Source organism: Pan troglodytes, chromosome 11, assembly GCF_028858775.2.
Source record: "Pan troglodytes isolate AG18354 chromosome 11, NHGRI_mPanTro3-v2.0_pri, whole genome shotgun sequence".
In the NCBI taxonomy this organism is placed as follows: domain Eukaryota; kingdom Metazoa; phylum Chordata; class Mammalia; order Primates; family Hominidae; genus Pan; species Pan troglodytes.
Window position 1 is genome coordinate 112,793,478 of NC_072409.2, and position 24,167 is coordinate 112,817,644.

The 24,167-nt window shown below is 36.4% G+C and overlaps 1 pseudogene; it reads left to right on the top strand.

Moving 5' to 3' along the window:
* LOC100614879 (histone-arginine methyltransferase CARM1-like) overlaps positions 1–24,167 on the top strand; it is a 267,533-nt pseudogene that overhangs the window by 38,399 nt on the left and 204,967 nt on the right.

Here is a 24,167-nt window from a genome sequence, read left to right on the forward strand (position 1 = left end):
CAATCTATCCATCTGACAAAGGGCTAATATCCAGAATCTACAAGGAACTTAAACAAATTTACAAGGAAAAAAGAAACCCATCAAAAAGTGGGCAAAGGATATGAACAGACACTTCTGAAAAGAAGACATTTATGCAGCCAATAAACATACGAAAAAAAGCTCATCCTCACTGGTCATTAGAGAAATGCAAGTCAACATCGCAATGAGATACCATCTCATGCCAGTAAATGGCGATCATTAAAAAGTCAGGAAACAACAAATGCTGGAGAGGATGTGGAGAAATAGGAACGTTTTTACACTGTTGGTGGGAGTCTAAATTAGTTTAACCATTGTGGAAGAGAGTGTGGCGATTTCTCAAGGACCTAGAACCAGAAATACCATTTGACCCAGCAATCCCATTACTGGGTATATACCCAAAGGACTATAAATCATTCTACTATAAAGACACATGCACACGTATGTTTATTGCGGCACTGTGCACAATGGTAAAGACTTGAAACCAACCCAAAAGCCCATTATTGATAAACTGGATAAAGAAAATGTGGCATATATACACCATGGAATATTATGCATCCATAAAAAAGGATGAGTTCATGTCCTTTGCAAGGATGGATAAAGCTGGAAACCATCATTCTCAGCAAACTAACACAGGAACAGAAAACCCAACACCGCATGTTCTCACTCATAGGTGGGAGTTGAACAGTGAGAACACATGGACACAGGGAGGGGAATATCACACACTAGGGCCTCTCAGGGGGTGAGGGGCTAGGGAAGGGATAGCATTAGGAGAAATACCTAATGTAGATGACAGGTTGATGAATGCAGCAAGCCACCATGGTATGTGTATACCTGTGTAACAAACCTGCACGTTCTCCATATGTATCCCAGAAGTTAAAGTATAATTTTTTTTAAAAAGAAAAGAAATATTGAAAATGTTTTTACATTTGTCCCTCATCTTTTTATATATGTTTCCAGTGCTTTTCATTCCTTGTGTTGATCCAAATTTCCATTTGGTATTTTCTTTCTGCTCGAAGAATTTTCTTTAATATTTCCTTTAATATTGCAGGCATTCTGGCAATAAATTATTTCAGCATTGTTTTTTTTGTCTGAAAAAGCTTTAGTGTATTTTTATTTTTTAAAGATATTTTTGCTGGTTGTATATTTATACAGTGGCAAGTTTTTATTATATTTCATTTATTTAAGGATGTCTCTCCACTCTCTTCTGGACTGCATAGTTTCCATTGAGATCTCTATTGTATTCTTTTCTTTGTTTCATTCTGTGTAAAATGTCTTTTTCCCTCTGCTTTCCCAATTTTATCTTTGATTTTTAACATTTTCACCATGAAATGCCAGAAGTGTGTTTTTATTTACATTTTTTCTTATTTGGATTTTTTGAACTTCTTGAATCTACTGTTTTTTTCTTTTCTTTTCTTTTCTTTTTTTTTTCTGAGATGGAGTCTTGCTCCATCGCCCAGGCTGGAGTGCAGTGGTGCAATCTCGGCTTACTGCAACCTTTGCCTCCCAGGTTCAAGTGATTCTCCTGCCTCAGCCTCCCCAGTAGCTGGGCACCACACTCAGCTAATTTTTGTATTTTTAGTAGAGATGGGGTTTCACCATATTGGCCAGGCTGGTGTCTAACTCCTGACCTTGTGATCCACCTGCCTCGGCCTCCCAAACTGCTGGGATTACAGTCGTGAGCCACTGTGCCCGGCTCTATTATTTTTCTAACACATCTTCTGGACTCTTCTTTGTCTTTTATTCTTTTGAATTCCAGTTATGTATATGTTAGGTCATCTGATATCTCTTTGTTCTTGGATGTTCTGTTCTTTTTGTTTCTTCCACTTTTGTTTTAGTGTTTGTATTTCAATTTGGATAATTTCTATTGATCTATCTTCACGTTTAGTGATTCTTTCTTATGCTGTGTCTGGTTGGCTATTACCCCTTGAAAGTTATTCTTCATAGGTATCATATTTTTCATTTTTAGCATTTCCATTTGTCTTTTTTGACAGTTCCCATCTATTTTCTGAAAATTTCCAGCTGTTTGTGCATGTTATTCACTCTTTCCAATAGAAGTTTTACTGTTTTAAACATAGTTATTTGAAATTGTTTGGCTGACAGTTCTAATACCAGGGCCATCTCTGGGCCTGGTTTTACTGATGCCTTTATGTCTTGACATGTGTCTTTTTTCTTGTTGTTGTCTTTCCGTGCCTCAGTTTTCATCTTGCTTTGCATGCCTGTGGCACAGATGGTGTTTCTTTGCATGATTGTTGCTTGTTACTCATTGAGGTGCTGTTAGCACAGTCTGAGGTGGGACAATTTCTCAGTACTTCCTCTTCAGTCTCAGTCTTAGGCAGACCCTGTGGGCCTGAGTTTTGGCGGCAGGACTTTCTGAGCATCACTTCTCTTCCTCCAGTGGTAGACAGTCTCCCCTTTCTATTGAGTCCATGCTTACGTCAGAAGCAATTTCCCTGTCTCTCCCTTCACAGCTGCCTAACTCAGCCCTGTATTGGTGGGTGGTCTTCTGTGTAAGTGGGTTCCCCCTCACGATCGGCAGAATTTTGCCTTATATTATTACAAGATTTGAGTATGAACAGGCATTCTGATCTTTCTTTAGTAGCATATGGGTTTTACCTAATATCAATGTAGGGTGGGAACAGGTTTTCTATCCCTCTCCTGGGACAGATATTCAAATAAGGGTCAAGTTCTGAGATTCTTACTCCTTCCTCAGGGACAGATGTCTTTTGGTCTACATCAGGGTAAAATTTGGGGTACACATAAGGTTGTGCTTGCCTTCCAGACGCCGTCAATCACAGACTTCTACTCATGCAAGGGCTCAAACACAAATGGGCTTCCCGGGGTTATCCTGCTCCTCTCATAACTCGTCAGGCTCTGAGCCCTGCACCATCAGGGGTGAGACGGCACTCCTGGGTTTCCTGCCCTGCCTTCAATCTTTCTCATAAGCACCCAGCAGAGACTCACAGAAAAGAGTTGATGAGTGGGTGAGGAGTCCACTTGCGCTGGGCTCCCTGGGATTCTAAACTGCTGTGCTAGTCTACCCGCAGTCTTCACAAATGCATTTATCTTTCAGATGTTTTTGTTCTTCTTGCTTTTAAGATTGTCACCTCCTTCTTTCATAGTCTGCTGAGAGTAAAACTATCTGTGTCTCTTACCTCTCCTCAGAGGGCTGTGTCACTTTTTGAATTCATTTCATTTGGTTGTCTTGTACCCTGAACTCTTCAACCCTATATTTCATATTAGGGTTAGAGTGATGTTCTGTTGTGGCTGTTTACATATTCTAAACTCAGGTACTGTGGCTTACTCATCAATATATCCCGATAGCTAAGCACATGCATTTCTCTTATTAACATAATAATATATTCTGCTTATTATTGGCATAAAGTAGACATGTTAAATTACTTTAATATTGGAAGATTTTCTATTTTGTTTCTTCTTTTACAAAGAATCTCAGTATATACTCTTGGTTACTCCCTAGTGATAGCATTTTTAAAACAACTAACAGTATTAGTAAATTATCTGACAGTATTTCAGGAATGAAAGAATAGCAATGATACAGAAACCAGTACACAGAAGGACAGAAACAAATGTCTTTAGAGACAAATAAATATTGCTATATTACAGAAAGATGAAGAAATGATCACCAAGCTTTTTCTGAACAGGATGCATGTCTGAGAAAAGATACCAAGCTCAGGTTTTCACCCCAAAGACTTGGGCCTTTTTTTGTGTTGTCAGAGTTCTTGTCTCTACTGAATGTTGAGTTTACGGAGAAGGAGAACACGAAAACAAACCGGACAGATGCCAAGTGAAATGCCTAGCCGTGAGAATGACAAGTCCAGTCCTCTAAAACTGCTTACAGCCAGCACCAGTGTTGGAAGTAGTTATTTTCTGCCCCTTCCCTTGCTTCTGTTGTAACTTTGTTTCTCTTGGTTTTTTATTTTTTCTTTATTTATGTTCCTATATTTGGAAAGCGTTGATTCCAATTATGGTTCCTTTTGGTTCCTCTCCCTGCATTGTTCTTGTGCCTGGTATTTGCCCTCAGCCTCATGACTTACCTTGGTTCTTGCTTCTCAGAGCGGATCTGATAGCCACAAGCCTTTTCAGGCAAATACCTCTGATACCATCAAGCCCCACTCCATGGCCAACGTCCTGAAATAGATGAGGACATCTGCCTGTCTACTCTTTCTTCTGACGTTTCACATCTCTTTCTAGTTTTTTTCTAATGTCTAATCACATAGTTTTTGGAGTTAGTTAACCTTAATCCAGGTCAATCTATATCTCATACTTCCTCGTTCCCTCGACTGATTTGTGTGTTAAAGTGCTTAAATTATGTGTATATATTTTCATTTTTTCCTTGTGTTAATAGAATCTGTGTGTGTCTCTGGTGACTCATTAGTGGATTATTTGTGGTATCTCTGTCTGTCCATTCTGTTTTCCTCAGGAGATTTTAAAATCAGCATAGGCAAAATTGAAATTTAGCCCATCTCTAAACTTTAGAACAAAGTTCAAGTTCATGCTTCTTGGGAGGATGCAATAAAGCTTCTTATGATTCTGATTACCTCATTGTGAGCTATAATTAAGGTATACCCTTTAGTAGTTGTTTGGAAATGCCTGCATCTGGATGTGCCAGGGATGATAATGGATTTTGGAAGATAATGCACATAGCCAGCATACTGTATTTTGTTTTTGTTTTACTGTTGTTGTTTTGAGACAGAGTCTTGCTCTGTTGCTTAGGGTGTAGGGCAATGGTGTAATCTCGGCTCACTGCAACCTCTGCCTCCCAGTCTCCTGAGCAGCTGGGACTACAGGCACCTGCCACCATACCTGGCTATTTTTTTTTTGTATTTTAGTAGAGACAGGGTTTCACCCTGTTGCCCAGGGTAGTCTTGAACTTCTGAGTGCAAGTGAGCCTTGGCCTCCCAAAGTGCTGGGATTACAGGGGTGAGCCACTGTGCCCAGCACCTCTATTAACTATTCTTATCCTTATTATCCTTTGCTCAGTTTTCTTTTGGACTAAAAAAGCATGTTCTTGTTTAACCACTGAGGACTCAGATCATCACATCTATCACTGATAGTACAGGTGACCAGAATTTTTTTTAAATTTTGACTAGAACAAATTGTTGGTAGTTGACAGACTTTCCAATATGCTATCCTATCCCCTTTAGTGCAGGCAGACTATCTTCTGAGTGGATGATAGCTCATTGGAACATGTATGATACCTCTATTTTACTTCTTCCTCTTTTTCTTTCCAAGTCTGACTTTTGCAATTTTTCTCTTTCCCTCACATTTCTTGAATGACGAGCTTTCCTTGGCTTTGCAAATGGCAGATGTTAGAGTTTGTACCAACTAGATCTCGTGTTACGTGACATCACTGGCTCTATATAACAACTAGACTTCAAATATCTTTGAAGAAAAATTGCCTTAAACATAAGTTTTGGTCAGCTAACACTAGATGCATTTGTGTTGCATAATCTAATTTTTAAAATCCTGGTGTTTTGTTTCTCTCAGTCATGTCGTAACAATTTACATTTTTAAAAGTTTTCTGTGTGAATTAAGAACAGTTTTATTTAGCAAAGGCAATTATTTGATTACCTCCCCTGTGCTAGTCACAGCCTGGCATTTAACCTGGCTGAGGCCCACAGACCGCAATTTGAACAATCAGGGTAGTTTTCTGTAATTGCAATAAATCATATCATTAACCATGACAGACTTTTCCTCCCACAGATTTTTTTTTTTCAGTAGCAGTTAACTCCTGAACTCCTCATGAAGGCCAGACTTCTCTGTAGTCTAGTGAATTTCATAGTCAGCTGGCACAACATAAAGACGGAGTTTGTGTTGGAAAAACAGTGATGTCCCAAGAGCAGAGCCCGAAGAGGTCATTCTAACTTTAAGAGATGTAAGGCTCAAATGAATATGCCACACACAGAGGCCATCTGAAAGAATAATTTGTGAAAGGATTAACTGCTGTAAGACTGTTTAATTTTCTAACAAGGAAACAGATGGAGATCAAGATGTGAGGCATACTTATATTGTTACATTTTGGTCATTTATGTAAAATACACCTGCTACTGTATTGAGGCTTCCTGGGATTAAAAAAAAAGTATGAAAAGAGAAAATATTTTAAAAGGAAGATTTATTGCCATCTTATGTAAGATAATTTTACAATATGTCCATTTTAAATAGGAATTTTTTAAGTGGACTATGTGTAAGGCTCTACCATCTTAAAAACTTCACTTTCACCTTTGCCGAAATCCAATGCCTGATGTTTAGCCACCTTTAAAAGTTTACAACTTCAAATGATATACTTTTCTTTGTTATGCAGTTTGGGTTCAAAGTATTGGCTCTAGCTATGGAAGAATGAGAAGTGAGAGCATTTTAACTTTCACCTTATTTCTTTCATCTATTGATTTTCTTAAGCACATATTTTGTTCATGTTTTTGATGTTTTGATCATTTACACCTTGCTCCATAGCTGTTAGTATCCTTTGCTTTGTCTCTAAGTTCAATAACATAGCTTAGTGTTATGATGATCTAAACTTGTACTGAAAACAGAACCAAGTACTGCTTAGGATTTATAAAAATAAAAATTAAAAAAATTAAAAAAGATGTAATTTCACATCTCTAAGCCCTCACTAATCAAGGGAGAATGTCCCAATGTCAAGGGCTCCTTGTTTCTCGTTAATTTCTTTTGATCCTTCTTTCTACTTCTAAATCATTCTTACTGTCATTGTGTCTTGTACTGGGTATGTAGGAGGTAAATTCTTTGAATCTTGCATGATCCATGCTGTCTTTATTTTGTCCTGAAATTAATTTCTATTTGTGCTTCTGACTTCGAGATGATTTTCCCTCAGACATTTGAATGTGTTTCTCCATAGTTTCCTAGCGTTTAGTGTTGTGTTGAGAGGTTTGTCCCTGGTTTGATATCATTTTTATAGGTAATCTTTTTTTCTCTTTAGTGGTTTTCCTTCGTTTCTATACTTGGTGTTCTGAAACCTCATAATGAATCTGAATCTTTTGTTATTGTTGTTTTAAAATTTATCTTCATCAGCATTTGCTGGCCCTTTCACCCATTTGGTTTTTAGACCTTTTCATTGTAATAATCACACCATTTGATTTCAGTTTTATTTGTTTGTTTTTCATCCTCAGTTATAATAGCTTATCCTTGTCTTTGTTTTTATAGAAGTAATATCCTTTTGTCTGTTAACTTTTTAAAAATAAGCTTTATTTGGCTGGGCGTGGTGGCTCACGCCTGTAATCCCAACTCTTTGGGAGGCCGAGGCAAGCGGATCACTTGAGGTCAGGAGTTCAAGATCAGCCTGGCCAAGATGGCAAAACTCCGTCTCTACTAAAAATACAAAAAAAAAAAAAAAAATTAGGCAGACATAATGGTGGGTGCCTGTAATCCCAGCTACTCAGGCGGCTGAGGCAGGAGAATCGCTTAAACTTGGGAGGCGGAGGTTGCAGTGAGCTGCGATCATGCTATCGCACTCCAGCCTGGGCGACAGAGTGAGACTCTGTCTTAACAAACAAACAAACAAACAAACAAACAAACTTTATATTTTAGATCAGTTTTAGGTTCATAGGAAAATTGAGTAGAAGGTATGGAGACTTCCCATATATCCCCATCCCTACGCATGCATAGCTCTCCTCCTTACTAGCATTGCCCACAAGAGGGGGTCATTTGTCACAATTGATGAATTTACACTGACACATCACTATCACCCAAAGTCCATAGTTTATGTTAGGGTTCACTCTTGGTGTTGGACATTCTGTGGGTTTGGACAAATTCATAATGACATGAATCCAACATGATAGCATCACACAGAGTAGTTTCACTGTCCTAAAAATCCTCTGTGCCCTGCCTATTCATCCTTCCCCTTCCCCTAACCCCTAACAACCACTTATCTTTTTACTGTCTCCAAAGTTTTGCCTTTTCTAGATCGTTATATAGTTAAATCATACAGTATGTAGCCTTTTCAGATCAGCTTCTTTTCACTTAGTAATAATGTATTGAATTTCCCTCCATGTCAGTCATTTCATGACTTGACAGCTTGCTTCTTTTTACTGCTGAATAATATTTTATTGTCTGATGTTCCAGAGTCTATTTTACCCATTGACCTACTGAAGAACATTTTGGTTTACTTCATGTTTTAATAATTTTGAATAAAGCTGCTATAAACATGTGCATGCATGTGTTTTTGTGGACCTAAGTTTTCAGCTTCTTTGGGTGAACACCAAGAAGTGTGACTGCTGGATTATATGGTGAGAGTATGTTTGGTTTTTATAAAAATCTGCCAGACCACTTTCCAAAGTGGTTGGGCTAGTTAGCATTCCCACCAGCAATGGATGAGAGTACCTGTTGCTCCCCATCCTCATCAGCATTTCATGTTGTCATTGTTCTGGATTTTGACCATTTTCTAGCAGGCTAGTAGTGGTTTATCTCATTGTTGTTCTCAGTCATGTTTCTCTCATGAGATGATGTTGGACATCTTTTCATATGCTTTTTTACTATCTGTATACTTTGGTGTGGTGTCTGTTAAGGTCTTTTAGTCATTTTTAAATTGGGTTATTTTCCTATTGTTGAGTTTTAAGAGTTCTTTGTATATTTTGGATAACAGTCCTTTGTCAGACAAGATTTTTTTTGGCAAATATTTTCTCTCAGTCTGTTTTATTTTTTCATTATCTTAACAGTGTCTCTTAAAAAGCAGAAATCTTTAATTTTAATGAAGTCCAGCTTATGAATTGCTCCATGGGTTTTGCTTTTGGCATGGGATCTAAAATGTTATCAGCCAACCCAGGATCATCTCAATTTTCTCTTATGTTGTCTTTGAGGGGTTGTAGTTTCAGACATAGATCTGTGATTCATTCTGAGTTAATTTTTGCAAAGGATGTCAGGTCTATGTCTAGCTTCTTTTTTTTTCATATGGATATCCTGTGGTTCTAGTGCTGTTTTATGCAAAGAGTATCTTTTTTCCGCTGTATTGACTTTACTCCTTTTCAAAGCTTAGTTGACCAAGCTTTGCATTTCTGGGCTCTGTATTCTGTTCCATTGATCTATTGGTCAATAGATCTATTGGTCTATTCTTTTGCCAGTACTGCTCTCTTTTGATTACAGTAGCATTATGCCTAACTTTTAAAAAATATTTGAACACAGAAAAATGTTGAAAGGCAGGTATAGTGAACCCTATACCCACCAACTAGATTCAAACATTTGATCTTACATTTGATGCAATATCAATTTAAATCTCTCTGTGGATATCAAAACTTCTAAAATAATCTTTCTTGTTTAGCAAATTATTTCTATTTTTTCTGATGTCAATGTCTGATCGTTTCTCTTAGTTATTCTCTTTCATGTCATTGGTTTTCCTTGAAGAAATTATCCTTAGGAGATTATTTTAAAGACTAGATTGATTAGTGTATAGGGTTGGCAGAAGTTTCTTATGCAATTGTACGGTGATTAATTCTATAAACTGGCCTGAGTTTCCACTAGCATTGCATTTGTATCTGCTTCCCTAACACATTTTACTCTTCAATGAGAAGAAGCCTGGTTTTAGGCTCTGTGTAACAGGGCAGGGTGTGTTGGTTGTCAAGCTTCACTTGGATGTGGATATGGAGCAGCCAATCGGCTGAGACTTCTCCTCCAATTGCCAAAGATACAGGCAACTTCAGTTGTCTGAGTGAAGTGATGTTCCCTGTTTTTCCTCCTGCGTCTCTGTTGTGTGTTTCCAGAGTTATCTTAAACTTTGTTTGCTTTGTTAGACTTCTAAATATAGGACTGTTATTACTGAGGTAGAAAAACATACTTCCCTCTGTACAGATACAAAAGATTTGATAAACAAGAGCATGGCTTGGGTTTCAGCTCCTGGTAAACCCCTTGCTGGGACCCTATGTGTACAGTAAAACCTACACAGCTGTACATGGAAGCCTTACCCACGTTCAGGACCTAAGGTCCTCTGTCAGAGTGTAGTTCTTTTAAAATATTTGAAGAGCTCTGTCAGGGTGAGGGGAGATAGATGGAAGGCTGCAGTGGCCTTTCTAGTACCCACCCCAGTTCCCACCTAAATATAATTTCTACATTGCTACCAGCAAGGTTCCTCTAATATACGTAAATATAACTTTTTCACTTGCCCAACAAGACACGAAGGTGTGAGTTTGAGGCCCTAATCATGAATTAAATTATATTAATACATACAGGGAAGTCACGATCGAGAGCTACTGAATGGTCGGGACAAAGGGAGCCAAAAACCAAGTTAAAATGCCCAGATGAAAGTAAAAACTGTGGGAATAAAACTCAGAAAGTGTGCGGGGTTAGACACGATGTCTGCAGAATCAGCTCAATGGAGGGGATCCCTGAAGCCATGGAAGTTAAAGAAACCCAGAGGGCCCCAATGTAGAGAGAACAAAGAGCCTTGGCAAATATGGTCAGGATGGAGAAGCCATGAAGAATGCATAAAGTTCAGATAAGAGACATTTTAGGCATAGAAGAATAATCTGTGCCATTTTATATTAAATGTGTCCTACATTTATAACTAACTATTCAAACTTTCTTCATTGATCATGCACATAGTCAGGACTATTGTGCATGGTATAAAATTACCCCCAGATGTGGCCACTGCTAAGCCACCTCCTTTCCCACTCATTCCCAACTTTACCATACACTATTGCATTTCCAAACCCTTTGTGGTCACTTGAACACTGAGTTCTCCCATGTGTCTATAACTTTGAACATAAGATTTTATCTAATTCTTTCCAGCCAGCCTGAAAAATGCATTTGCCTCCTCCTAGACCTAGCTAGAGATCTCTTTGCCACTGGAAACATTCCTAACTGTAGCCCCTGTTGAGTTGATGCTCCATCTTCTTCCCTCTATATGTTGCCCTTAAATTATATTGCAATTGTTTAGTTACTCATCACATATTATTCCCTTCTAGAACTGTCCTTATCATCACATCTCTGTTACTCGATACTTAACAGGAAGGTGCTTAGTGATTTTTAGCTAAACAGATGAATGAGGCCCTTGGTCTATCCTTCTCTAACCTCTACTCTCTGATATATCCCCTCTCCTTTTAGTTCTCTTTTATGCATGAGCAATTTTCATTTTTCAAACTCAGAAAAACACATCTGAAAGATATACCTGCTCAGAGGCTATGATAGCAGTCTATTTATTATTTCCCCTTACAGTCATTCAATACATACTATGTATGGGGCATTGGCAGAAACACGGGTTGAAAAGAAGTGGACCCAGTTCCTGCCATCATAGAGCTGATTGTTTAGTGGGGGAAAGTGATGTCAATCACATGGTTATACAGACAAGTATAATCATATTCTTTGAAGGAGGACTGCATGGTGCTGATGGTGCTGCCAGAAGCTCTAATAATGGCAGCAGGTAATTAGGGAGGTCAGGAAAGGCTGCTTCCGGGAAAGTGACAAAGAAGCTGAAATTGAATAGGAGCAAACAGAGTGATCCAGATAGAGTGCACAGTTGTTCAAAGGCCCTGCAACTGGCACAGGGAATAGCGTAGACTAAAAGAAGTCAGTGCGACTAGGAGTGAAGAGCAAAGATGAGCATATTGAAGAAGTTGGAGAGTAGCAGGTATTAGCACATGCAGTGTCGTCTGGGCTATGCTAAGCAGCTCTTGCCTTTAAGTGTGCAGACCCTGGGACCAGAGTGCCTGCGGTTATATCCTGACTCCAGCACTTACGTCTTTGGGAAAGTCTCTTTGCCTCCATTTTCTTATTTGTAAAACGAGGATCGTATTAGTACCTACCTGATGAGGATTATATGAGTTAGCAGAAAAGCATTTAGAACAGTTTCTAGCACACAGCACTATGGTAATTGTTAGCCATCATTATTATTCTAGAAAAAGTATGTACCTATATATATTTGTGTGTGTGTGTATATATGTGTGTGTGCGTGTGTGTATCCATGACTTAATTTTCATGACTTAGTTTAAATACTTCCTTGTATCTAATCTTGCCCATATTTACTTTGGTAATATCCCAGGAAAAGCATTCTATATTGGAAAGGAGAGGGAGATGGGAAATTAAGAGATTTTTTCTCTAATTTTCTCTTTGAAACTATAATTTTGAGACTTATGAAGATTCTGATACTGTTTTAAAACCTCTGTGTATAAAGAATTGTATTCTTTTTTCCATTTATTACCCCTGTGTAACAGCATGAGGACCCAGTAGGTAGCATTTTTCTGTAGGCTAAGAAACAATGTGCTTTGAGAACCTAAATACATTTATTCAGCACCTCTTGACCCCTTAAGTTGAGGTGGACGTGCAGTAGCAGAAATCTCACTGATAAAACCCCCTTTTTCAAATCATTAACTACTAAGACATACATGCATAAAGGGTATAAAGGGATTTCATTTCAAGCATCATTGAGTTGTGAAGGTAAAAATTATGCATAATTCGTTCCATTGGAACTGTTATTTGAGAGGCCATATTGATTTCATTGGTGACCACATATAACTTGTAACATTTCCTTAAATGATCATTTTGATTCTACTTGTGCTGAAATAGCATCCAAAGCACAAATAGGGGAAAAAGAGAGATTTCATCTAATACTGCTTTTTTATTGAGTGCCTCCTTTATGCTATTTAGTGAAAGTGGAGCCTGATGTGTTTATGTGTTTCACAAGTATTGCTGAAAGTAGCGGCTCTTAGAAGATCCTACCTTCTAAGTACATTTGAACCATGAAACAATATCTCCTTTTATCTCCCTTTGTCATTGTTAATTAGGAAAAATTGCCAGATTTCCCAGTGGTAGCATGTCTAATTTAATAACCTGAGAGTCTGATGCTCAAAAATATAATGAAGTGTACTAAATACCATGGCAGTTTTATAATTACTTATACAAAACATATTGTCACTAATCTTTACTGATTAGAAAAGACTGTTATAAAGCACAAAATGCAGTCAGATGAGAACTATAGCTCTGTTTGCACAATTCAATATAATTATTAATCGTGCAATGTTTCCTGAGTATTGGCCAATGGACCAGAATTTGTTTGAAGATGAGGAATATTCGTCAAAAAAACCCTTCTAGATTATTTCTTAATTCTGTAAAATAAATAAATAAGTAAATTTAGTGGAAGTCTCCCTCTCTCTTTTTCTTTGGAAATATTTTTATCATTTGGTTTTATTACCAGCCTAAGTGATCGCCCTAACGGGATTGGCTATTTTAATTAAAGTTTTTGTATCTTGTAAATACTGCCTGAGCCAGTATTTCTATATGTTTTAGAAAACTCAGTCTCTTCCAATTTTTTTTTTATTTTAAAAAATTATATAGGCAGCACTGTGGAATAGTGGGTCTTACTTTTGTAAAACCCCAGTTTGAGTCTTCCCTAGTTGTGTGACCTCAGAGAAAGATGACATTGGGCAGATGACTTAACCTTGGAATCTCAGTTTTCTTATCTGAAAACACAGGAATGTTTATTATAAGGATTAACTAAACTTTTACTGTAAACCATATCACCTGTACATTGTAGGTATCAAAAAACCCATAAACTTTTCCCCTTAGGAAAATGGCCATGATGTGGGAGCAGTAACACATGAAGACTGAGCATGGTGTTTTAGAGCGTGGATGTGTCAGACAGATCTGAGCTTGAATCTCGACTCTACCACTTAACGTGTTTTGTGATTCTGGGGAGATTACTTAATCTCTGGGAACCTTACTTTCCTGACCTGTTAAATTGAGACAATAATAGTATCACTTCTTGGGGATTAAATAGCGAAAGTTTAAGAAATTGAAGCATGTAGAAACTTCACACAATAAAGGATCCGTGGGTGCTTTTCTGGGTCTTTATGTTTTAGGTGTGTCTCTTACAATTCACGTACCCTGATGAAGCCTTGTAATGTACTGTTATACTCCTTTTATCTGGTGTTGGTATCTGAAATTCCCTTAAGGTAAAATATGGGTTTTTATTTCATTTTTTGCAACCAGTTTGACTATGCTAACCTACTGCATCCTCATGCTTTTACATAAGGGTAATAAATAGAAAAAAAATCCTTTACACACAGAGGTTTTAAAACTGTACCAAAATCTTCATAGGGCTAGTTTAATTATTTGGAATGGATTTGTGATTGGTGGTAGAATCAGATTTTTCTTATTAATGATGATAGTAAAGAGGTTCAATAGCAGTTAGAAACTAATAATATGAGTTCTTCCAAGAAAGAATAATGCCTCCACAAAGATTTTCCAAAATTACCCATTTGGGGATAGTTTCAGGGAGTTGAAATGATGGAAGCTCCAAGGTTTTGCACAATTCAAAAATATTCCACCTTTTTTCTTTAGCGTAGACTAGACTCTCTGTATATATCTTTGTTTTATTCATTTTATTTGCTGAACATTGAGCATTTAGTAGGATACAAAGGCTCAGATATTATTCCTGCCATCAAAATATTCACAGATGGGGTGGAGAGCACTGGGAACAGATGCATAAATGGATATTGCTAATAACCTTTATTAAGGACAGTGCCAAAGGAATGCAAAGGTGTTACGGGAGCATGACAAGGGGTACTGGCCTGGTCTAGGGAAAAGCAGGAAAGGAATAATGGACTAGGTGATGAATAGGGATTGGTTTTCAATCAGAGATGGTTCTATACTCCTAGCAGGTGTTTACAATATATAGGGGCATTTTTGGTTGCCACAAAATGATTGGAGAGTGGCATTATTGGCCTTTAGTGAGTGGAGGCCAGTGATGCCGAATGTCTTTTAATGTACAGGATAATCCACACATGGCAAAAACTGTGCTTTCCCAAATACCAACAGGAAACATTGAGTGAAGAGGGGAAATAAGGTATTCTAGGGAATAGGAACTATTATTTATGTTGTATATATACGATAGTATGAAAAACATTGCATTGAGCTTGTAGTATATGTAAAAATAAAGGCAATTAGAAATTGAGAATACTCTTTTTTCTGTCTATTGCTTTCACTTGGAATGCCCTGAACTGGTTTTTCAAGCCCATGATTTTCCTGAAGCCTAAGGTAATGATACATGTTGGTTTTGAGTATGCCTAATGGTGACGCCAGGCTTCTCAAGCCCCTGGAGAATAAGTTCATTCAGATCACTATCAGAATGATGAAACCCCAGGAAAGAACATTTCCTTTTTTTTTTTCTTTCCAACAGACTGCCAAGTTAAGAGGGGGCAAACTGTAAAACAGTATTGACATTTTGAACCAGAAAATCTGTTTTTCTTTGCTTTGATATATTTTAGAATAAAATAGATTTGCTCAGACATCCAAAACAGTTAAGAAAGTTATCCATGCCTATAGCCTAAATGCAGAGGAAACACCAGGAGAAATAATTAAGTTGTATACATGCAGGAGCAGGAGCAGGTGGAAAGGAAGAGGAATGTGGGATAGGAGTCTAGGAGCCTCTGGCTCTAGGGATGTGTCCAGTGAGCACAGAGGATAATCCCCAATAGCGATATAACCCAACAGTGAAGATACAGACAACGAGTTCCAGTATTTTAGCAGAAATGGTAGACTGGCCATGATGCTACGCGCTAAGGTTTTCAGAGTTTGCTCCATCAAATCCCAAGGTTTTGCAGAGGAGTTATCTATGACAGAATTGGGAAAGGGTTTGGGAGGGACAATAAGTGAGAAGAGGGGCAAGGAGAAGCTGGGTTAGTCAATTCCTACTCTGGCCTTTAGCAGGCATCTCTCATTATTACTAGGTTGGTGCAAAAGTAATTTCGGTTTTCACCTTTACTTTCAATGACAAAAACTGCAATTGTTTTTGCACCAACCAGTATATGTGTTGGAGTTCTGTATAGGATTTTATTTTAAAATGATACAAATTTCTGCTTTAAAAGTTATTTGAAAACCACTAATATTCAAAAAGCATCAAAATGCTCATTGCTAGTGTCACTTATTTATTTAGAAATTAATCTGCTGTGCAAGTTTGATCAAGTGCCTTAACCACTCTGTGCTACTATTTTTTAAAAATTTATCTAGGTAATGAGGTTTTCAGACTGAAAAATTTAAGGATCTTTTTAGCTCTAACATTCTGTGAATTTTCAAATGTATTAGTCAACTTACTGCTTTATTGTGAAGAGAGATGATTTGATAGGCTAAGTATAGATTGATTCACGGGAACTAACAGATGAACCACACAGAAGACCTAGGAGATTCTAGGTTTTTGATCTGAAAGTTATAAGAAGTGTGAAATTAAAATGAGGTTATTTATGGAAATTCACAGTTTCCACCACTCACAGTTGCTACTGGTTTAATCAAGACATAACATCTTGGCAAACAAGAAACAGGAACCCTAATTCATCAGTTTACCTGATGTTCTAGTTAAAGCCTTTCACTGGAACTATTAGTGGGCCAGGCTTCCACTGGGTAGAGGTGCTGGTTTCATGAAGTTATCAGAACCTTTTCAAGAGATTGTCAGAAAAGAGTCCTTTCAACTCTTTAGTACACATTTTCAGTTAGTCGGACACAGCTGCATGAGGTATGAATTTACCTTTCTAAGAATCATTTGATGAAGCAATACCCTTGATATGGCTGTACTTCCCAGCAAGGATTTGGAAACATTATGCAGCCTGTCTAGTCTGACAATTTCACACATTCACTTCCCATTTTCCTATTAGCATTTAAGAAATTGCGTTACTCACTTGACCTCCATTCATTTTAAGCACATTATCCTGGCTGAATGTTCAAGCTGGTTGTTAAGGAACAGCACCTCTGGGTTCTGCTATCATCTCTGTTTGCCTGGGTTGGTCCCTTGGCCATTTGCTAGTAATTTAAAATGGTTTCGTGGGATTGCTGGATTTAGGCTTGCTCTCTGCTTGTTTTGAAATATACTGGCTGGCATTGTAGTAGTTTGTTTAGAACATTTTCTGCATTAAAGAGAGAAATGAAATGCTCCACTAGAGGGTCACAGACCAGCACAAGTTTATGCAGTGATTACAAAACCACATATTGGTATTATGCTCAGCACTACACGTAGGTCATTGTATTTCATTTAAGCCTTACAACGATGTTATGAGGAAAGTGTCATCATCATCATCACCATCATCATCATCATCATCATCATCATCATCATCATGTCATGATTAGAGGTGAGCAAATTGAGGCTTACAGAGGTAATAACTTAACCAAAATCTCACAAGCTAATTACTGTTGCTTAGTAAATTTATTTGGCTCACTTCTCCTTGGTGTTTGTTTGTAGTAATTACAAAGATGTATGGCAATATGTTATTTAGGCAGAAGTGTACTGTCATAGTCTAATATACCCAATTTTTGTGCTAATTTAAATTATAATGAGAATGCCAGACTTTTATTAGATTAATTCACACTCAGATCCAATTAAATGTCATGGACACCAGGTAAAGTTTGACTATTATCTTGTTGGAGCTTTTGGTTGAGAGCTGGCACTACATGTTTTACTGCTAGTGCATTCATCTCCACAACGTGGAGGGTGGCTTGGTTCATAGCCCCTTAACTACCGAATGCATGGCCACTGCTGTCTTTCAATTATGTTTTGTGATTCTGCAGTAGAGAATACTCCAGTTATTTTCTTTGTTACACCTGAAAGTGGCTCGGAAGCCTGAAGTCTTTATTTCTTTCAGTGAGCACTTGCAGACAAACAGTGAAAGAAAAGGATTCATTAGACATTGTTTTTCAGCTCTTCTAACAAGGAAGTAAAACGAATAGGTGGGTTCAAGTGATGTCAAGTATCAAAGCTGATTTGTTTTTATGGCTTAGCACAGTTACTGCTTTCAGAACACTGTCAGTATGTATTTAACACTGCTTTGATTCAGAACTCTATGCAGTTGTAAGAGTGACTGGTATACACAGGGATATACTAAAATAGCACAATATTAAAGCATCGTGACCGATGTATGCCAAGTGCACCTGTATTCTCCAAGGAGATTTGTCAGAAGTTTTCCCTCTTTTGAACTCATCAAATCTTATAAACAACCTGAAATCTTTATCAGAACTATGTAGGGATGTAAATAATAAATGAATAATTTCTAGTACTGTGTATTCTGCTGCATGTCTATGCTTCAGTGTATACTGATTTCTTGTACTTCTTTCCCCCACATGTTTCTCAGTAATTATTTTTATTTAATTTACATATATACAAATTGTGTCAACATTTTTGAAAGCACTGAATTACATTCGTTTCTCAGCATAAAGGCATTTGTTTTTTTCTTGGTATAGAAGTACTGCAGACTCATTATGTAAAGGAAAAATGAAACTACAAAAAGTTGGAAGGCAGACAAAGCCAAAACCATCCCCTAAGACAATCATCACTAATTCTTTGTGTTTCTAAGTCTCTTTATTTTAAGCATTTAAAAAACATATTTTTTCAAATGTACATAAAATCTGTGATTTTTGAATATTTATCATAGCATAGCACTTCTCTATGCTAACACATAACTTCTCTAAATGCCATTCTAAATAACTGTGTGGCATTGTGTCAAGAAATATTCAACATAGTTTTGTTCTACTATTAAACTAGGGAAGAAAAGAATTCTTTCTTAATATATTTACAGCTACATACCTTCACCTAACAGCCTGTTTCCTTCCTATGAAATATGAGAAGCTTTAACCACTGTTAAGCACAGTGCAGGCACCATCTATGAGGATGGCCAGGAGCCTTCGTGCTGAAGCAGAGTTCTTTAAAGTTTCCTGCTGTGCCAGGCATTGACGTTTTTGGTGGGAGTCTGGGGACTTCTTGAGGGGTGTCAGGACTGTAGTTCTTCACTTGCCTGAAGGCATGCCAATAAACTGGCTGAAAATTAGTCCTGGCTTTTATTTTAAGAGTCAGGACCAGGACAAAGACACCTGCTATAACAATTATTATTCTGGAAAATTCTAACCAATTCAGTAACAATAACCAAAAATAAGAAAGAAGGGAAGAAACAAAACATATAGCTGATATGATTGTCTAGCCAGAAAAACTAAAGAGAATCAATTGAAAAACTGGAATTATTGAGAGTTTAGCTAAGTGACTAGATTTTTAAAACAAATATACAAAAATGTGTAACATTATCACAGATGAGCAAAAACGTAATAGAACATTTCATGGAATTAGTTCTGTTTAAGTTGTTGCTGTAAATATAAAATCTCTAGGAATAGCCTTCATAAGTGTCTAGGGGTCTACATGAAGAAACTTTACAACTTTACAAAGATCCATGAAAAACTTGGATAAATGTAGAAACCTACTGTGTTGCACATTGGAAAAATTCACTGTTGTTAATGCTGACAGTAACATTTCATCCAAAATACAATTAACAGAATTAACAGTGGAAGAGAATTGATATCACAGAAACAGACCTAAGTATTCAATTTCACATATCATGGATATTATTGTGAGATATTGTAGGATAGTACTGTGTAAGGGACTATATAGGAGTTTAAGATAAAACACCGTGGAATCAAACAATCATGAATTAAAACCCCAAATCTGCTAAGTTTTATGGCTTGCTGTCATTTTTACCACTGTTGTAATAGTTCCCATCTCATGGAGTGGACCGAGGATTAAATAGGACATGATATGCAGTCAACACATGGTAGAGTTAATTAATATTATTTCATGTCCCTAAAACTTAAAGTATAATAATAATAATAATAATAATAATAAATATATTATTTCATCCTCAAATATTTGGAAAATTAGGCATCCTGATTTTTTCCTACATATTATGCTTCAAATGTTTAACTGTATTCTTAAATCTGTGTTTACATGACTAAAGATAAAATATAATAACATTTGACTCCTACAAAATGAAAGAAAATTAATATAATATTTTCCTGTCCCCATACATCTCATCATTAATTATCATGAACTCTATCATTTTCACCTGGGTTCTAGAAGCATCTTAAAAATAAGTTAGGTATTTCTATGATTCAATTCTCTGCAATGTTGAATCTATGATTTACTATACTATTATAGGTAAGCAATCCTTGATTATAATAGTAATAATTGTCTGTTGTAGAAGGTATGAAAAACACAAAAAGGTGTCAAGAAGAAATTTGGAATGACCCAAAATTCCATTACTTGAAAATAATCATCATTAATACTCTTGTGTCTTTTATTTTGGATTCTTTTTTCATTCGTGTGTGCTCTTGAGTTTCAGAATTAATAAATTTGCTTAATACAATTTCAATAAACATCTCAACTGAATTTGTTGGAAGTTTAATTCAATGAAATGATTTCAGGAATAATTTTAAAATATGTTTTTAGAAGGAGAAAATTTAGGCAAGATTTGTCTTTACCAGTTTTACTGTGTTATAAAACTCTCCAAATTAAAATTGTTTTGTACTGGTGCAAAATTGGCCAGCAAATTTGTGATTCCATAAATAGTCCAGGAAGAGAATTTAGTGTTTAAAATATTTAGTATATGATAAAATTGCTATGATTATCAGCAGGAGAAAATACTATATAGCAAAATTTTCAGGGATTAAAAAAGTGAGATATTACTTTTTACCATATAGCAAAATAAATTTCAAAGTAATTTAAGGCTACACCAATTATGGTTTTTAATTACCATGTTTGTAATTTTCATACAGGTTAGCTTTATCTTAGCCTGTACTCCTCTTGTAATATTTTACTTTAAAAGGACAGTGTCTCCTTTTATCTTTTTGAGAACTTGAAGTATACAAGTAAAATTTATATCTTGCCATAAATTTTTTTAGAAAGGTGATTTTTATTTTAGATTCTTACTATTACATAATCTGTTTTTCTTATGCTGCAGAATAATTTCATAGGCCTAGCACAGTTGTTCTCTACTTATCCTCACAGAGAGAATGTAAGTATTATTTTGTTGTAGCAGAGTAAGTTTTTCATGCTTTCTAGAGGGCTTCTCAGACCTTTTCATGGCACACACTCAGGTGCCCATCTTGATTTATGTCTGATTTATTTTGTTTTCATTTTTCTTTGCTTTTTATACTGTAGGTGCTCATTAAGTTCTTCTTACTTCATAGTTCAATTTATTTTGAAGAGAATTCTACTAATTTGCATTTCTGTGGCTCCCTCAAGTAGGATTTTGATTTGTAAAACTCATATAACTGTTTTATCAAATAACAACTGGAAATGAATACAAAGTTGCTGACATCCCTAGCATTTTAATTGTTGAAGGTAGAGGGATCATCTCAAGATTACCCAAGAATTATGTGGCTGAATAATTGCTCCTTTAGCATGTGCTATACATTTTATTTAATTGCAACATGTAACTTGCCCATGATGGAGAAAATCCATCATGAATTTGACATTTTTCTGATCACCTAAGAATTCTCATTTCTGGTTTGTGACATGCTGAATATATTGGGTGATTTCAGCAGTGTTAGAAAATTCTAGAAACAATTCTCAAGGTAAAATTAATTGTGACTTACTGTGAATAAGAATGTCAGATGGCTGCATAGTATGCCATGGTGTATATGTGCCACATTTTCTTTATCCAGTTTATCACTGATGGGCATTCGGGTTGGTTCCAAGTCTTTGCTATTGTGAATGGTACTGCAATAAACATTCATGTGCATGTGTCTTTATAGTAGAATGATTTATGATCCTTTGAGTATATACCCAGTAATGGGATTGCTGGGTCAAATGCTATTTCTGTTTCTAGATCCTTGAGGAATTGCCACACTGTCTTCCACAATAAAGGATGAGTTCAAGTCCTTTTCAGGGACATGGATGAAGCTGGAAACCATCATTCTCAGCAAACTAACACAGGAACAGGAAACCAAACACCGCATGTTCTCACTCATAAGTAAGAGTTGAACAGTGAGAACACATGGACACAGGGAGGGGAACATCACACACCACGGGCTGTTGAGGGGTGGGGGCTAGGGGAGGGATAGCATTAGGAGAAATACCTAGTGTGGATGACAGGTGGATGGGTGCAGCAAACCACCATGGCACGTGTATACCTATGTAACAAACCTGTACGTTCTGCACATATATCCCAGAATTTAAAGTATAATAATAAAAAAAGAAGAATGTCAGATGGCTTTAGGAGGATAATAGAGGAGATTGATGCAATTATTGTTAAATAATAATAATAATTAGTGATCAGATAATAATCACTGATAATGAAGCCCAATATACTAAAATCCCAAGCTTTTGCTATTGAACAAAAATGGTGTTTGTACTCCTCACTTAAAAAAAAAGTGTTGCAATAAAATCATTGTCTTCTTTTCCTTTTCCTGCAATTGCTGAATGAGTTCAGTTGGTAGTAATGTCTTTGTCTATTTTTAAACTGTGTGAGAATGTGCTTTGGAGACATGAGCTTTTTTTTCTTCTTCAAATATTCTTGTAATAATCTACACTGATGTACTAATATTCTGTTTGTCTGATTTTCTGACATTATAAAAATGGTAATATAACCAGCAATGTGCCATAGCAATGAGAGATATGCCATATCCCTTAAGGTTTTTCTAATTAGCTACTTAATGAGAAAATTTGGTAATTGTATTGAGTTAAAGGACTAGGTGTATTTATTTGGACAACATTCGATTTTGAGCGAAGACTTTTTTAAGAGAATAAAAATGCAACTGTAGCATTGTATAACTAATGTGCACAGCTCACTGTTTTTTAAGATAACAATTTAAATCTATTAACAAAGATCTGATTTCAGAGTTTCATAATATTGAGGATTTATTTAGCTTGTAAAACCTGTAGCAACCTATTCATATGTTCTGAGATAGAAAATACATCAAGGAAATTTTTGTCATTTATCCCGTAAAGAAGGATTAATTAGTCAGTTTGTTAATCTGTAAGAATGTGTGAATTTCCATGTTTCATGTTTCCAATTCCAAATTAGAGTAAGTAGGACTAGAATAATTTCAGTAAATATTCTTTTGAAATGCGGAGTTTTCAATGTGGCTCTCCAATGTTAATAAGCTTGTTGTGGGCTGTCAATATCTGAAATGGTCCATAATTTATAATTGAAAAGCTGCCATCAGGCAAAGTTTTCTGAGGTCTCTTTCTTTCATATAACAATATTGCTTGAGTATCTGTATGATTTCCTCCTGTAGCAAGTTTGTGCAAATCCTGTCAGGGGAGAAAGCACAAGCTATATCCTTGCTTTTCAGAGAGAAAACTAACGGAGAAATATCTTGCCCAGAGTACTCAATCAAGTGACAGGGCTAAAAGGAGAGTCTGTTTATATGATTAAGTGATACAAGTCATGCTTTATTTCTTCTTATCACTAATTCTTATTCCAGTCAGTCAGCTCATCTATGCAGTCAGTGTAACGTGGATGACATGGCTACGAATCCTAGCCTAACCTAGGATTTGGTGTTCTGTTTTTTTTTGTTTGTTTGTTTTTTTGTTTTGTTGCCTGTGAACAGGATCTGAGAAATAACATGTGGTACAAATGTCACGAATCGTGTCAAATATTACCATCCCCATGCCAGTTGTAGCTGATGATTCACCTGTGAAATAGAGCCACCAATAATAAGAACTTTCCAAATATAACCTCAAAAATTTTTGAATCAGAGATTTTTCATTAAAAAAAAAATCAGAGTCAGGCAAAGAGAAAATGGACACAAGCATTTGAGCTGGTCTCAGTCAGTTGGAGATTCTTAAATTCAGAGAACAGGCCCAGGGATTGTGCTTGCCTCTTCTATGGAGTCATTATAAGAAAACCTCTGTCTCCCTTTACTTATGTCTTTATCAAATGTTTTAACTTACATTCAGGACTGTTTTTTGTCCCCATCTTGAAATGTTAATCAATATAACTAGTCATCCAAAATGACCAACTGGAGAAGTTACACGATTCAGTACCTTGGTACCTACGGTGGTTAATTCTGTGTACCACACACACAAATATCCATAGAAGTTAAACAAAAGAAAAAGAAAAAGGAACAAAATCATATAAATGCAAAAAATCATCAAAACACAGAGGAAGACAGCAAGAGAGGAAATGATTTTTAAAACCTACATGACTGAGAGAAAACAATTAACAAACTGGTATTAGTAAATCTTGCTCTATCGATAATTATTTTAAATATGAATGGATTAAACTCCGCAATAAAAAGATATCAAGTGGTTGAAAGAAAATGAGACTCAACTACTGTCTATAAGAAATTCACTTTAGATTTAAGAACACATATAGACTGCAAGTGAAGGGATAGAAAAAGATATTTTATACAAATAGTAACGAAAAGAGAGCCGAAGCATCTAC